Source organism: Rhinolophus sinicus, linkage group LG02 (genome assembly GCF_036562045.2).
Source record: "Rhinolophus sinicus isolate RSC01 linkage group LG02, ASM3656204v1, whole genome shotgun sequence".
NCBI lineage: Eukaryota > Metazoa > Chordata > Mammalia > Chiroptera > Rhinolophidae > Rhinolophus > Rhinolophus sinicus.
Genome location: NC_133752.1, coordinates 100,323,499 through 100,339,950, shown reverse-complemented (window position 1 = coordinate 100,339,950; position 16,452 = coordinate 100,323,499). Strand labels below are relative to the sequence as shown.

General features: G+C 38.9%; 1 protein-coding gene across 5 annotated transcripts in view; it reads left to right on the top strand.

Annotated features, from left to right (window-relative positions):
- Window positions 1-16,452, top strand: part of CELF2 (CUGBP Elav-like family member 2) — a 786,847-nt gene that overhangs the window by 298,671 nt on the left and 471,724 nt on the right. The window lies entirely within an intron of this gene.

Below are 16,452 nucleotides of genomic sequence, written 5' to 3'. Positions count from 1 at the left end.
GATGAGAACTTTTAAGATGTACTCTCTTAGCAACTTTCAAATATACAGTACAGTATCTTTAACTATAGTCACCATGTTGTACATTACATCCCCAGGATGTATTTCATAACTGGAAGTTTGTACCTTTTGACCCCTTGTTCCCATTTTTCCCACCCTTCCGAGCCCCCTCCCCCTCTGGCAACCACCAATCCATTCTCTCTATCCCTCAGCCCATAAGCTTGGTTTATTTGTTGTTGTTTTGTTTATTTTAGATTGCACATATAAATAAGATCATATAGTATTTGTCTTTTTCTGTTTGATTTATTTCACTTAGCATAATGCCCTCAGGACCCAGCCATGTTGTTGCAAATGGTAAGATTTCATTGTTTTTTTATTGCTGAATAGTATTTCACTGTGTATTTATACCACATTTTCTTTATTCATCTGTCAATGGACACAGGTTATTTTCATATCTTGACTATTATAAATAATGCTGCAGTGAACATGGGGGTTCAGATATCGTTTTGAATTAATGTTGTTTTCTTCAGATAAATACCCAGAGTGGAATTGCTGGGTTGTATGTATGGTAGTCCTATTTTTAATGAGCATCCATGCTGTTTTGCATAATGACTGCAGCAATTTACATTTCCACCAACAGTGCACAAGTGTTCCGTTTTCTCCACATCCTCGCCAGCACTTGTCATTTCTCATCTTTCTGATAATAGTCATTCTAACAGGTATGAGGTGATACCTCATTGTGGTTTCAATTTGCATTTCCCTGATGATTAGTGATGTTGAGCACCTTTTTATATACGTATAGGCCATGTGTATGTCTTTTTTGGAGAAATGTCTATTCAGATCTTTTGCCCATTTTTAAATTTGGTTTTATTTGTTATGTTTTGCTATTGAGTCATATGAGTTCTTTATATATTTTGGATATTATCCCCTTATCAGATATATAATTTGCAAATACTTTATCCCATTCGGTATGTTGGCTTTTGATCTTGTTGGTGGTTTCCTTTGTTGTGCAGAATGGAATGTGTTTTTATTTACTTATCTATTTATTTGAGTTATAGAGTAACTTCCATAAAAGCAAAAACCACATCCCCATTAGAAGGTCCACTATGATAGGGTATTTATGAAATGTGCACATTTGAATGACATAAAAAATGTAATTCTTTTACACGTAAATGGAAAGTAAGATTGGGTGCTATTAGAGCATTATGCTCAGGGAACCCAAGAATATTTGGGTTCTGCTATAGACTCCTCAGGTACAAGTTTCCAGAGGGACTGAGGATGAAAGGACTAAGATAGGGCCCATTGCTGTCTCATTGGTTTGGGGATCCGTGGAGGGGCTGGACAGTCCATGGTACTTAGCCAGGCTTCTCTACTGCCAGTTCTGCCAAACCCAGACCCTCATGGCCTGAGAGTAACAGTGACAAAATGAGGTAGAGTAATAGTTTATAACCAAATGTGCATTGGTTCAAAATCCCAATATATATAAATCTGATAAATTGGTCTGGACTATTTATGACACCCATTTTTCCCCCTAACTTAATCTAGATTGTCCCAAATAACTTTTGCTCTGTTTCACATTAAAACTTTAGTCTGCTAGGTAGGAATGTTTCAGCTGCAGGTAACCAAATATTGAATATTTTGACTCCATTTTACAATGGTCTAAACCAAGGCTTGGCAATTTTTTTGTGTAAAGGGACAGTTAATAAATAGTTTTGGCTTTGCTGAAAAGCCATACGGTCTCTGTTACAACTACTCAACTCTGTCATTGTAGCACAAAAGCAGCCAGACACAATATGTAAACAAATTGGCATGGTGGGATTCCAATAAAACTCCATTTACAAAAGTAGGCAAGGGGCTGGATTTGGCCTATGGGCCATAATTTGCTGACTCCTAGGTTAGCCAAAGGACCTTATATGCATCACTGAATTTCAGACGTTTGTGTGCCAAGAAAGCTGGTCAGCAATAGGGAAACTGAACCAGAGAAAGAAAGCAACAGGAGAGATTGTTCCCCCAGATACTATGGGCTGAGCTGGCCTAAGCTGCAGTGGGTTTTAGCCCCTGGGAGGAAGAGAGTGTTCAAGGAGTGTGAGAGGGATCGTTAGACTTTCTCTGACCCAGGATCACCTTTCATTCTGGCTATATTGAGGCAAGAAGCGAGCACACTACCTTCGAAGGATGACCCAATACTTCTACCTACCTGTCCTTGACAATGACTGGGTATCTCATCAAACCATAGCAGGAACTCATCCTACTTGGGAAGGGGGTCAGATCGTGAAATGAGACCATGGGAGGAAAGAATACAGGACCCTGAAAAACCTGCCCTGCAAGGGCGGATTACAGAAATTGTGGAAAAGAAGGCAGCTGGGATAATTGATTGCCCGATGCCCAAGAGAGCCAGAAAATAACTTCTGAGGAAATAAAACTTGACTCTCAGTGCCTTTGGTCTGCATCCACAATTGCTGCCTTCATTACCACAAAATCAACCTCCTCTTTAGGATGTGGTCACACATTTTATTATCAAACAAAAATAAAGGTCATTCCTGGATTGAATCCTAGACTGAAAACATGCGTGTTCATAGCAAGCAGTGAGATTTAGCATCTCAGAGTAGCCCCCATTTCCTACTTATAACAGGTCCCTCTCAGTCCCCACCGTGTTGGGACATTCATCACAGTCACTACAAAAAGAAGAAAAGGAGATATATATAGTAATTTTGAAGAGATTGAAGATTCAGAACTGGCCCTGGGCCAAATGAAGTAAAACGGCTTTCCCAGCTTCCTCGTGCGTTGCAAAGCTCTTCAGAGAGGTCAGTGGGTTATAACTTCCTATGAATTTAAACTAATATAAAATGACATCAGGGAATTGACATGTTAAGACTTACTTCCAGCTATGCAGCATGGAAATAGGGACAGGAGGGGGTGGCGGAAGGGAAGAAGTCAGGAATTAGAAGTTTGGTGAGGCTTCCTGTGTCACTGAAATCAAGCCCGTAAGTTCTGCCCAGAAGGCCTGAGTCAGGAACACTCGAGTCTGAGCTGAGTTCTTCCCTGGTTAAAGAGCTCTCCACTCTTGAATCTTAATAAATTACCACTTCACAATAAATTGCCCTTAAATTACTACATCGAAAGAGTCAATCTCCTTTGTCAAAGAACTAGAATTATACAAGAATAGGGCTTCAAAAAGATCACTGGAGAGGAAAGTAGTTTGAGGCAGAATTTCCTACTTAAAGACTTTAATGCCATTATAACTTCTTCCCAAAGGACAGAAGAACTCTCTTGAGCCCCTGCCCTGGACCAAATTCCAATCAGGTCCCTTCCTGGCTGCTGCCTTTGTCATCCTCCTTCCCTGCTGTCCCCTGCTGGAGCAGGAGGCAGATTGCACCTCTGGGCACCTGGCATTGGTGCCCGGGGACAGGAAGTGGCAGGAAGGAATTGTGCTGCCTAAGGCATCGTTTGTTCAGTTAATATTCCTGTAGAAAAGGAAGGAAAGGATCCTTAATTTCATCTTTGAAAGAGGGGTGAGTGCATGTGGGGAAAACTGCTCCTGAGAACATGGATTTTGTTTCATTAAAAACCAGTAACTGAGTTGGACTGCAAAAACCTGTGTCCCTAGTTCCTGGACTAGTGTTTGTGTCACTGTCTTGTCTCATTACCAAAGGCAAGCAGCAAAGGTGGTTTCCCATTTAGCGAACGTAACCTGGGCAGAGCTCTTATAACGGAAGGAGTGTGTTATGCTTTTGAAAACTGGTTTTAGGCTCTGTCTGCAATCAAGCAGAGCTCTCTAGAGGAGAAAGCTATATTAAGCTTTAATTCTCTACTTAAGTTTTTGTTGGTTTGTTTTCTTCTATAAAATTGGTTCCCTTGTCTTTTGCTTGTCTGGGGCAGCCATATCACCGCACTCTCAACCAGCCCATTAGTTGGACGGGGATCAGAAAGAAATAGTCTGCATGTACACGTCCAACAATGTAAAGTACTAGAAAAAGAGAGAGTAAGAAGATTTGGAGTCCTGGACTGTATTTCATAGCTTGGGTTTTTCACCCTGGTAATTGGCTTGTATCCCTTTTGATCATCATTTCTAATTTTTCTGGCAGACACTGTTGTTTTGCTTTGTTTTTTCTTTATAAAAACAGTGAATGTTTTTTCACTTGCGGTAACAGCATTCTCCCACATAGATCTTTTACTTTCATTGACCCTGTAACTATATTTGCTCAGAACTTTAATCTCCAAACTGTAAAATAAAAGTTTCAACCACATCTTGAGGCAATAACTTTCTGTCCTTGCCATTGGTGGGCTCAGAGTTTTTTGTTTATGAAAGTTCAGATGAGGGAAAAAATAAACCTGTTCCTAGAAGGTCACGAAAGATGCCCTAACATTTCATAAATCCATTGATTTACATTCTGACTTCTCTTTTTATGTGATTTTAAAAAATCAGAGGCAAATTTAGTTAATTTTGTTTTATAAGGTGATTCTAAGAGCTGCCTCTCTGCTTCTGACTTTAGAGAAACCTCTGTTTAAAAAAATATTTGCTGAAAACCTAATCTACCTGATTATAGCAATCAAGATGTTTCGGATATATTGAGTGTATTTTGCAAATGCATGGTTTAATTATGATATTCTCTGTGTCCCCTCTCCTATAATTATTTTCCTCTGTGTTATGCACATACTCAATAGCCAGAGAGCTGTCTGTAAGGGCGAAAAATGAATAACTAGAAAATTAAATGTCCACTGAAGTAGCAACAAGTCTCTGTACAGATATGGAAAACAAGTCATATCTTAAAAATACAGCCCATTCCTCTGTGGGGCCTTGGATAAACAAACTTAGTGTTACTCAATCTAATCATATGGTACTAATTTGCTGCCTTGCTTTTCCATTAAACTCTCCCCAGGTGACTCCATATAATAATTGGGTTTAGTATATTCCAGATTCAAGTAATGGATTAAAGTTAAGCAGAGATTCTTTTAAAAAAGACAGCATGTAACCAGAGGCTGTACTAGAGTTTTCAACATGAAAACCTCTAGTATGGGAAAGATAAAATATGTTAATATGCCCAACTCTGACCCTTCGTTAAGAAAGAAAATTGGGAGTTTGAAACAGAAACTGGAAGTCTGTAGGTCAGAGTTATGTGGTGTCAGCAAGTCAGACAGGTGACTTGGAAATGGGTTCCGCAAGTTTCCAGATGGTACACAGTAAACATGGCAGGATGTGGAGGGAGAGATTGTTTGATGCTTCACATGCATCAGAGACAAGAAAGAGTGTACATGTCTGTCTACATTAGGCTTTTTTGTCTTGACTTTGGGACATTAACACTATTATGTAGTAAAATAATAAGATTAGTGAACCTGCTGCCTTCCTCAGCTTTTCTTGTTCTAATTTGTTCCTGAGGCTTAATGTGTGGTGGGAGAGTGGGCTTCAGAGCAAGATAGACCCGAGTTCGGATCCAACCTGCCACTTGATGGCTATGTGACCGCAGGCAAGTATTGACTCTGACGTAGCCTAGCTTGAAGGTTTGCTGTTAAGCTTACATGCAATCTTTATAAAACCGCTGGTACATAGTCCTCACTCAATAAACAAGCTACTGGTGCTGTTAATATCACTAACATGTAAAACCAAACACCTCTGACCTTTCTGGGATTTACTTTGGGGTAAATAAAATTGTGTAAGCAGCATCTATACAGAAACTATCGTATTTTGCCGTGTATAATGAACATATTTTTGCCCAAATTTGTGAGGGAGACATAAGGATGCCCATTATACATGAGTAGTACTAATTCTGTATCTATATAAATGTTTTTAATTTACTTATGCTTATGAGTTAAAAGTGTAACTCTAGGAATCAATAACGATATTTGTATGCAAAATAATACCCTGGAATATGATCATCTTTTTTGTTGAACTTAATATCAAACTTGCAACGATGAGAGTTCTTGGCCTTCTATGATGTATAAATATCATCAATTTGTTACCGGTACGTAAAATTTTTTGTATCTGGTATCTGTCCTTGTGTTTTGTGATTACCTGTCACATAAAATTTCTTGTACCATCATATGTTAAAAAATAAATGCTAAAATTCCTTTATAATACAAAAACCAAGTACCTAAATATAAACAAAAATTTGAATTAAAAAGTTAAAACGAAAGATTTTTTACTTTTCCTGAAAGTTTGGGCCAAAAATGTGGGTGTGTGTAATACGCGGAATCACATTACACACGGCCAAATGTGGTATATTTTGAGGTTATCAAGCAAAATTTTAGGAGATGATAGTATGCCATTATTTTTATGTTAATAAGCATTCCTGAGACCTGAAGGGGCATTTCAGTGACCTCACATCTGCTCTGCCAGACGAACATCACCATGTCACTGGTTTGGGCACATTGATTGTCTGTATGAGGGGCCAAGAGCAGAGAACTCAAGCACGTCCAGCTTCCCAACCGCTCAAATCCTACGTCCAGAAAGAAGGGTTTTCACTAGAGATAAGGTTCAGCTTCCATTAAAGATGTGATCATAGAAACTACTTATTTACAGGGGCAGATAAGGAAAAAGCAGGTGGTCTTTTTCCTGGGGTCTGAAGAAGGTCTCAGCCGTCATAGCTCCACCAAGCAGCATGACGTTTTCCATGTGGAAAGTTGAACTTCTGAACCATGGCTTGGTGTGTGTGTGTGTGTGTTTCCTTTGGGAGAACTGTGCTTGCTTGATTCAGTTAATAGCATATCACCAAGTAGACTAATCAGAACAGCACTGTGGGAGGAGCCCAGATTCTAGCTAATTCTGATTTGCGGCATTTAACTGGTTGTATGATCCCTGATAAGTCCCTGACCTTCCTGAGCTTATAGTCTTACCTATAGAAATGGGGATAATACCTATCTTGTACACCTCTCCAGGTTGTTGGGTAGTCAAATTATGATAATATGAAGCATGTTCAAAATTACTCTTGTTTTGATTTAGTTTTAGTTATATTTTAAATTTTATGTTGATTTAAAATTTTTATTTTTATTTTTAAAATAACATTAAGAGAGAATGTGAAATACTTACATTTAACAAAAGGAGATCTGAGTAAACTAAGGTCAGAAACGGTGCTGCGTGGCACCCTATTTGTGGAAAATGTGCCGAAATCAACCTGACTCGAAGGCTGGGAACAGTGGGCTTCAGCATGAGTTTAGCATGCTGAACTAACTGATGCTGAATTCTGATGGCCAAATCCAATGGCCTAATTTTAATCCCTATTGTACTTGAACTGTCAGAAACATTAACACTGTTGATTCAGCCTTTTCTCCTAAAGAAGTTTTCTCTCTTGGCTTCCAAGAGCGTCATGCTCCACAGGCCTCTCTTCCATGATCCTTATTTCTTCCTCTCCTTTGCTGGCTTCTCCTCTGCATACCTGTGGCTTTATCTTTGACCTTCTTTACCTTCATTCATCATGATGTCATCAAGAGGGCAGAATGGAATTTGCAGAAGTGTTTTGTTTTGCTGTTAGGATGTTTTGTTTTAATCTGATTTTGCATGCCTTCTAGCAGAGCACACATTCTCCAGTTCACACCCACCACCTTGTGTTTCCTACTTCACCATTTCACACTTACCTTTTCTGGGTGGTCCCTGGAGGCATTGGAGCTTGCAGGTCTTCTCGGTACCTGCCCCCTTAGCACTGCCCAGTTTCAAGTACATATGCAGAATGACTTCCAGTTTCAATTTCTCTCTGGAAAGTATTTTGCATATATTCCACTACCTACCTGGTATCCTATGGAGATCTAAAAATAAAATCTAAACTGGTGTCCCAAATTGAATTCATCTGTCACCTCTCCATTGTCTAACTCTCTTCTCAACTTTGATCAGTGACTTCATCCATCTCCCTGTTCTTCCTTATTAGAAACCATGGACTTCTTCATTTAGTCTGTTTTTATTCAAATATTTATTGAGCACCTAATATGTACCAGACTGTGTGCTTGACAATTCAGGGCTGAGCATAAACAGGCCTGGCCCCTACATCATGGCTTTTACCCTCTAGTCAGGGAGAAAAACGTTGATGAGGTTAACACAAAAATAAATGCAAAGTGCCCCTGTGCTAAGGGGTAAATGCTGTAAGAATTATATATGGGATGTCAGGGAAGTGTCCTGTGGAAAGCTGAACTCAGAACACAATATAGGACTTTAGCAGAGGGCAGGAAACAACATTAAGACAAATTCTAGGCCACATTAAAGATTTTGTTCTTTTGTCCTGAGAGCAATGAAAGCCACTCACATTTTTATTTTTGTTCTTCCTCTCTCTCTCTCTCTCTCTCTCTCTCTCTCTCTCTCTCTCTCTCTCTCTCAATTAAAGTTTATTGGCTGACAATTGTTAGTAAAGTAACATAGGTTTCAGGTGTACAATTCTGTATTACATCATCTATAAATCCCATTGTGTGCTCACCACCCAGAGTCAGTTCTCCTTCTATCACCATATATTTGACCCCGTTGTGAGTGTCATGAAGAGAGTTACCTTTCTGGAAGTTCATTCCCACGGTGGTAGGGAGAGTGAGTACGGATGTGGGAGAGGCACTTTGGAGGCTATTGCAGATATCCAGGCTAGAGATGACAGCAGTTTGGCAGGGGACAATAATAGCAGAGGGAACTGGAGATAGATGGGTAGATTCAAATGATATTTAGGAAGTGAAATCTAATGATTTGGAGTGATATTGGGTATGGAGGTGAGGAAAAAGGAAGTATCAAGGATGACACATGGGTTTCTGCATAATATAGATGCCATTTGCTGAGACTGAATCCTGCAAGAAAACCGAATTTGGGGTTGATTTGGGATAGCTTGAGTCTGAGGTGTGTCTAATATACTTTAGAAGACATCTCAAGCTGTGGGTTGAATGGATGGATCTGGAATTCTAAGGAGATGGCTGGAGAAATCTATGTATAATTCATTTGTGTAGAGAAGGTAATTGAATGCTTATGTGGCATTGGCATGGAAAGAGAAGAGGACCTAAGACTGGAGCTTGAAAAATGCCCATCACCAGTGGCTGAGCGCGTATATTTAATTGCCATTAGTTCATTTTCTTTTTGGAAGCACCTCCTGGGTCAAGGCCTTTCTCACCTTCCCTACTCCTCCTGCCATAGTTGAGGTCTTTATTGTTTCTTTCAAATACTGTTAGATTACAACAGGGCTTATTGCCACTTTCCTTCCAGACTCGAGAGCCTCCCACGCTGTTGTGCAGTTATCTTCTTAAAAGACTAGTGTGATCTTGTTTCTCCCCTACTCAAAGCTTCTGGGGCTTCCTGTTTTTTCAAAACACACTGTTTATATGACTGCCTAGCAAGAGGCACATTGTACTGTGGCTGCTTATTCAGTGCCTTTGTTTCCTCTCCAGATGGAAAGCAACAAGCTCTCTGATAGAGCGGGAACTTCACCCACCTTTGGGTCTGCAAAGCCTTAAAAGGCATTTTGCATCTAGGAGGTGTGCAGGGATGTGAACTCTGCTGCCCTATGACCTTGACCAAATCGAATCCTCTTATCTGCTTCTGCCTTCGTTTTCCTCTGTACAAATGTAGATGCAGCTGTAGGCCTCTTACCTCTCTCAGAGGCACATTTTGCTGCAAGCTCCAGACATCTCCCGGCCTAAACGAGACAAGTTACAGAAAAAATACCTAAAAGAAATAACAGTAATATATATGCAGTCATGCATTTTTTTTAAGTCAATAGTTAAAACTGCTTTTAATGGGTTAGGCATGACATTACTTCAAAATAAAATGCCCTCAAAACCCATTGGATTAAATTCCATAGATTAATTGTATGTATTCAGTGAGAAAAAGTTCAAAGTTCAATTTGAAGAATCCCAGGGGAAAATAGGTCTTCCCTTAAGCAATTAAGTGTCTGTAGTTGTGCATAGACTCGGTTTACTATTTTACTGTTTTTTCCCCAGTTTAAGTACTTTGCTTATTTTCATATGCAAGAGACAGATATAGAGACAGAGACAGACGAGTAGTTAGAGAACGAAGTTTTGAAGAACTTTTGAAACCTAGTCATTTGAAGAAAATTAGATTTTGTACTTACTACAGATTTTTATTTTTCATCTTGTTTGGGAAACAGCTGGCTGGCCCTAGTAGCTTCCCTAGGATTGATGCATTGGAAAGAATCTACTTATAAAGAAAATTTCTGTACATTTTTAGGATCTTCACTTGTGAGGCAATGATGGATGCAGATAAATTCAAAATAGAATTTTTTAGAAATCATTAATATATTTGATAAGAGCCTAGATGTATGTGGGTTCTTGAAAATAAGATATTTTCTTGAGTTGGAGCAAAAAGACCCTTAAAAATGATATATGTAATTCTAATCTGTTGTTTTGTTGGGAAAAATCACCATCAGAAAGCACTTTTTAAAGCTTTTTTTTTTGTACATAGAAACAGAGAGAGAAATTTTATATATATATAATTTTATATATAAAACAGAGAGAGAAATTATGTACATATAATTATGTATATATATATATAATTATATAATGCATTATATATATACTGCCTGTACCCTCTAGAGTTCTGGTTAAAAATAAATGAATAATTAGCCTATAGTTGAAATTACATATGATTAAGTCAAAATTCAATATGTGAGCACTGTCTCAAAGCATTGTAGCTGCATGAATTCCACATGTACAAACCTTCCCAGCAGAGTCTTACGGGATGAGAGGGAAAGAATAAGGGTCAGAACTTTCAGGGATGGAAACAGTTACAGGACTGGAACCCCATATGGGTTATAGAAACAGGGAGTCATGATTCATCTCATGCTATAACCTTTCACCTTTAAGATTTCCCTCTTCCTCTGCACGTAATGCTTTTTAAACTATAGGCGAGAGTAAGTAAGGGCCTTTGTTAACTGAGCTGTATGTATGTGTATGTGTGTATAGATAGTTTCTCGGTTTGAAAAAACCAAACGTGTGTGTGTGCATTTTCCTACAAACAAAAAAGTGGAGTGGCTGAGTTGTGTTACATGTGTGTAAAAACCATCAAAGCAACTTTATGCACTTAAAAATACTAAGCTAAATGTATTAGGTTTAATAGTATTAATAGTCATCAATACTATTAATAATCCTTTATAAGTCTAGTATTACCTGCCATCTAAATAATAATCTTATGCCAAACCCTTTACTAAACATTTTACACCTTTTATCTTATTTCATTCTTGCAACAACCCTATGAAGCAGGTACCAGTATGATCCCATTTTATAAATGAGAGAAACAAGGCACAGCATTTGTCTAAACTCATATGATTAGTGTGCGTGCTTTTTTCAGATGTTTTGACAAGTAAATAACTTCATTAAGTAAAATATATATAATGTATATGTGTCGCATCCAGCGCAACACAGACTGTGGGGAGGCGAGAAGAGGAGACTTTGGGTTAAGCTTTAAGAAAGAAGCAGAGACTCCATGTGGTTAAATCTCAGAGGGTCAAGAGTCTTGCAGCCTCAAAAGACTGGAGCCCCGAATCGAGCCGACTGACAGTATTTATTGATTACACATAAGGAAGTTACATTGTTTTACACACAGTCTATGAAACTCATCCACTATGTCAGAAAATTACCTCAAACCGAAATTATTTGTCCCAAAACAGACGAAGCATATAGTCCCATGATGACTAAGGTATGGTATGCACCTCCCTGGGGGGCTAAGTCTCTCGTGGTGAAACAATTCCATGAGCTGAGCAGAAAGAGCCTGATCTTATCACTCTAAAGACCTCTCTCACAATTAGGTGAGAGGGAGCAGCCAGAGGCAGCAGCAGCTTTTCTCAAGCCTGGGGAAAGGGGAGGCAAGGCCCCTTCCCAGATCTCATAAGGCAGCTCATCGGGGGTCTCCGTGGGGTTCCGCCTGGCTTGAGTTGTTCCTCCCGTGGGGAATCTTGCTCGTCATTGACTGCAAACCCTTCTTTTGGAGACCAAACAGAGAGACACAAGGTGTAACAAGCTCAGTCCCAGAGAAGCACAGTCCCACAGACTCTTCTTTCCTTAAGGAAAGTTGCGGGGGGACGAACGGCTAGGCTGTTATGTGACTACATATATGTATGTAAAATATATATGTATAAACATATTATATATATATACACACACACACTGTTTTAGATATATTTATATATTATTACACACACACACACACACACACACACACACACACAGTTTTTTATGGCTGGTAGAATTGAAGCTCACTACCGTTGAGAGATTAAAGTTCATTTTCCTTTAAAGTACCATTTAGAATTTGTTCCTATTACACAAATAATCTTAGTCATTAAAGTTTAAAAGTAGAAAGTCTGGCATATTAAAATCTATGTAAGAACTTTATGAAAACCCTTTGTTTTATCGCCTATATAATGAGCTGTGTTAAATGGGTCAACTGCAGTGAGGAATGCTATTAATAGTGTGTGGTTATTTATTTATTTGTTTGTTTGTTTGTTTGTTTGGCCAACCAAGACAGAGTTTCTCAGAATTTTCCATTTGTCTCATCTCACAGTATTTCTCACCTCTCAATGTTATCAACAGAACCCCCAAAGTTCAAACACATATCTGGGACCTGAGATATTCTGCCAAAACTCTGACAAGAAAAGAATGAAAGTAAACTAAACTCGAGGTTATTTGGAATTCTTGTCAAACCAGCCTTCACATCTCAGATAGCCCTACTTCCTGAGCCCCATGTGACGTTGGGGTCATAATGATACACAGTCGCTAACTGGAGCACTAACACTATTCATACTTTTAGTAAGAATACAAAGTGTAAGCCCATTTAAAATGACCACTTTCTTAAGCAATGTCAGAAATATTTAGTCTCTGTCGCTGAGCAGACTGTGAGCCAACCTCAGCCAAAGGAGGTCAGCCCAGATATGTGCCTGCACATTCAAGCTGCCAAGAAGCATAAGAAAATGTTTAGAACAATGAGTTGTAAGTTGAAGGTTTCAGCTCTCATGGAAAGTTAACTCTCCAGCACTTACGCGTAACCTCTTTTCGCCTCCGATTAAGAGGGAAACTCAGAGAAAGAGCATGGAACAGGCCACCTAATGGAAATATTTCATCAGACGGTGGCCTCCCTCTCTATCATTGTTTATACTCCCTGCTTTCTTGGGCATACTGTTTTAATAAGCGTTTGTAATTTTAATCTGCACAAACATTTTAATAGTTTCCAAAGAGACTCAGATACTCATTTGAGCTGTTTTGCAATTGGAAATTGGCGTTTATTTGGAGATGGCTCTAGTACCATAGGATCATTAGCTTCAACCCCCCTGGTGTTCACTGTCTGATTTCAGTGGGTCTTTTTTGGGAAAGATGCCAATTTTTTATGTTTTCAACGGTGATGGAAAGATTTCTGTGTTCCTATAAACTTTAATAATGGTGCAGTTAATATTTGCACACATGTTTATGCCCAATATTTCTGCATTGTAGGGGTAAATCCTTCATGAATTATGTCAACCTGAGTAGCTATCTAGAGCGTCAGTGTACCTCTCCACAAGGTTACGTGACATAGCAGCAAAAAGCACTGAGGACACCAGGCTGTGAATCTACATGGCTAGGAAACTTCCCGTAAATCACTTCATCAATTAGACCTCAATTTTCTTATCTGTAAAATGATACACTTAGACCAAATCACCTCTCAGATTTGGAGTTCTGATGATATGATGCTTGTTAATCCATCTCCAGAGAATATCTTCAGGTTATAGGGTAGATTACTCATACAGAGATATTTTAAGAATTATTATTTCCCTTTAATGAGCACGTACTCTGTGCCAGGAGCCATACTCAGAACTTGAAGAACAGTCTCTATCATGAATCCTTAGAGATTCAGATTAGAGGGCTTAATTAAACAAATGCTAGAGTGATAAAATCATAAGAGGTTTGGTTTCTGATAAATTAATACCTCTCATTTGAACATTAATTTATTATTAAAATTAAACAGCTTACTCCTACTTTCACGGAATAAATTTCAGGCAAATGTTTAACAAATATTAATCAGATGGGGAAAAAGTCATTAGTCTTTCCAGGGCCCCCATTTATCTTGAGCTGGCCATCCTGTGAGGAAGATCGCCATTATTCACATTGGACAGGTGAGGAAACCCAAGAGCATGGAGGCTGTGTAAACTGCTCAGTTATTCATCCACGTGTGGCTGAGATAGACTTCACACCCACAGGACCTACCTCTCAGTAGTAGGAGATTGAACAAAGAAAAATACAGGACATCCAGTTAAATATGCAGTGCGTAATTTTTATCATGTCTCAAGCATTGCAGGAGACATGCTTATGCTAAAAATTAGTTGTCGTTCATCAGAAATTCAAATGGAAATGGGCATTCTGTATCTTTATCGAACAACCCCATCTATGTTAGAAGTCTGTGATACAATCTGGATTTCTGGCTTCGGTAGATGCCTCAGGGTTGACAGGAGGAGGCCTTACTTTCTGAGAAGTTTGAAATCCAGATGATGAAACTGAAACAGTAAATAGAGCGAAAGTGGAAGTATGTACAAGAACACCCCAGTAGCCTTAGAAAGTAAAGAACACTTGTTTTGCTTTAGGGGCCCAGTTTTGCATTTTTGCCTTTGGGGTCTAGGCACCAAGGCAGTTTGTGCAAAGTAATCACGCGGAAGCAGATTTATAGAATTTCAGAGTTGAGAAGTAGATGGCCTCAAGAATCCACAGATTCAGATCCCTTACTTTAGAGGAAAGGACACAAGCAAGTTGGGATGAACACACAGTGACCTGACTCCCCAAGGACCTTTCAGGGAATGGCAAGTGAAAGAACATTCCAGGTGGCACAGGACCAATCAGATAAGACTAAATAATCATGCAGCCTCCTGGAAACTGTACAGTGATCCCACTGTTTTTGTAGATAGTGAAGTAGAGAATTCTGCTCTCCTCACCCTGATCCCCAGGCCACGAAGGGGCACATTCTCCTCCAGTTTGCAAATACTTTTATATTCTATATATAAATATTACATTATATTCTATATGTTTATACTAGATGTTACTGTCTGCCTACTAGGGCTCAGGAGCTAAATACCTAGGTAGTAGGTTCCCCAAGGATGTTTGCCCTTCTTCCCTCATTTTACTAACTTGCTAAGAATTATTTCATGACTAACTCTCTAACCTCTCAGTAATGGCACCTTCTGAAGCTAGGGCGGGAAATGTAAATCGCTTATCTATGCAACCTGAGAACAGGTCACGATGGGAAAGCATCAGTAAGAACAAGTATTTAAAGAAATAGCTAAGCAGGGTTTATCCATAGATTTTACTAACTTATCATGTTCTTGACCCTAGCTACCAAAGATGTGTAGACTAGACTGTGGATATATCCACCTTTCTTCTGTGTATGGACGTCATTCCTGTCCCCCTATGGTAAGCCAGTGGAACTGGATTATGCTTGGGAATCAGAGTTACTCCTTAAAACACTTCTAAAAAGCACTGACTTCATTTTCCTGTATGCAGAGAATGTTATACAAAAATGTGTGTGTGTGTGTGTGTGTGTGTGTTTATTACAAAGAAGAAACAATGAAAGCAAAGGGTGCAAATCATGAGTGGAGACGTGTGAGTCACTAGTCACTCATTTTTCACTAGTATAAATGTCTCTCCAGAGTAGCATAAGATATCTTTGAAAATAAAACCAATTTGCATTAGGGGCATGCAAAACAAAACCACACGATACTACCTCACACCTATTAGGATGGCATTATCAGAAGAGCAGAGCAAGTGTGGGCGAGGATGTGGAAAAATTGGAACCTTCGTGCACTGTTGGTGGGAATGTAAAGTGGCACAGCTGCCATGGAAAACAGTGTGGCAGTTCATCAAAAAATTAAAAATACAATTACCATGTGACCCAGTATTTCCACTTCTGGTTATGTATCCAAAAGACTTGAAGGCAGGGTCTGAAAGAGCTATTTCTATACCCATGTTCACAGTGGCATTACTCACAAGAGCCAAAAGTTGGAAGCAACCCAAGTGTCCATTGGCAGATGAATGGATAAACAAAATGTGTATATACATACAATAGAATATTATTCAACCTTAAAAAGAAAGGAAATTCTGACATGCTACCCATGGGTGAACCCTGAAGGCATTATGCTGAGTGAAATAAGTCAATCACAAAAAAGACAAACACTGTATAATTCCACTTATGTGAGGTACTCACAGTAGTCAAATCCATACAGACAGGACATAGAATGGTGGTTTCCAGGGGCTTCAGGAAGAGGAGACAGGGAAGTTGTTATTTAATAGGTATAGAGTTTGTGTTGAGAGATGAAAAGAGTTCTGGAGATTGGTGGCACAACAATGTGAATATACTTAATGCTGCTGAACTGTACACTTACAAGTAGTTAAGATGGTAAATTTTATGTTACGTATCTTTTATTATAATTAAAAATAAATGAGTAAATAAAATTAATTTGGTCATTTGCTCATATATTAAACCAATACTTATTGAACTTCTATTATGTGCCAAACAATATGCTAGACCAAGAATGT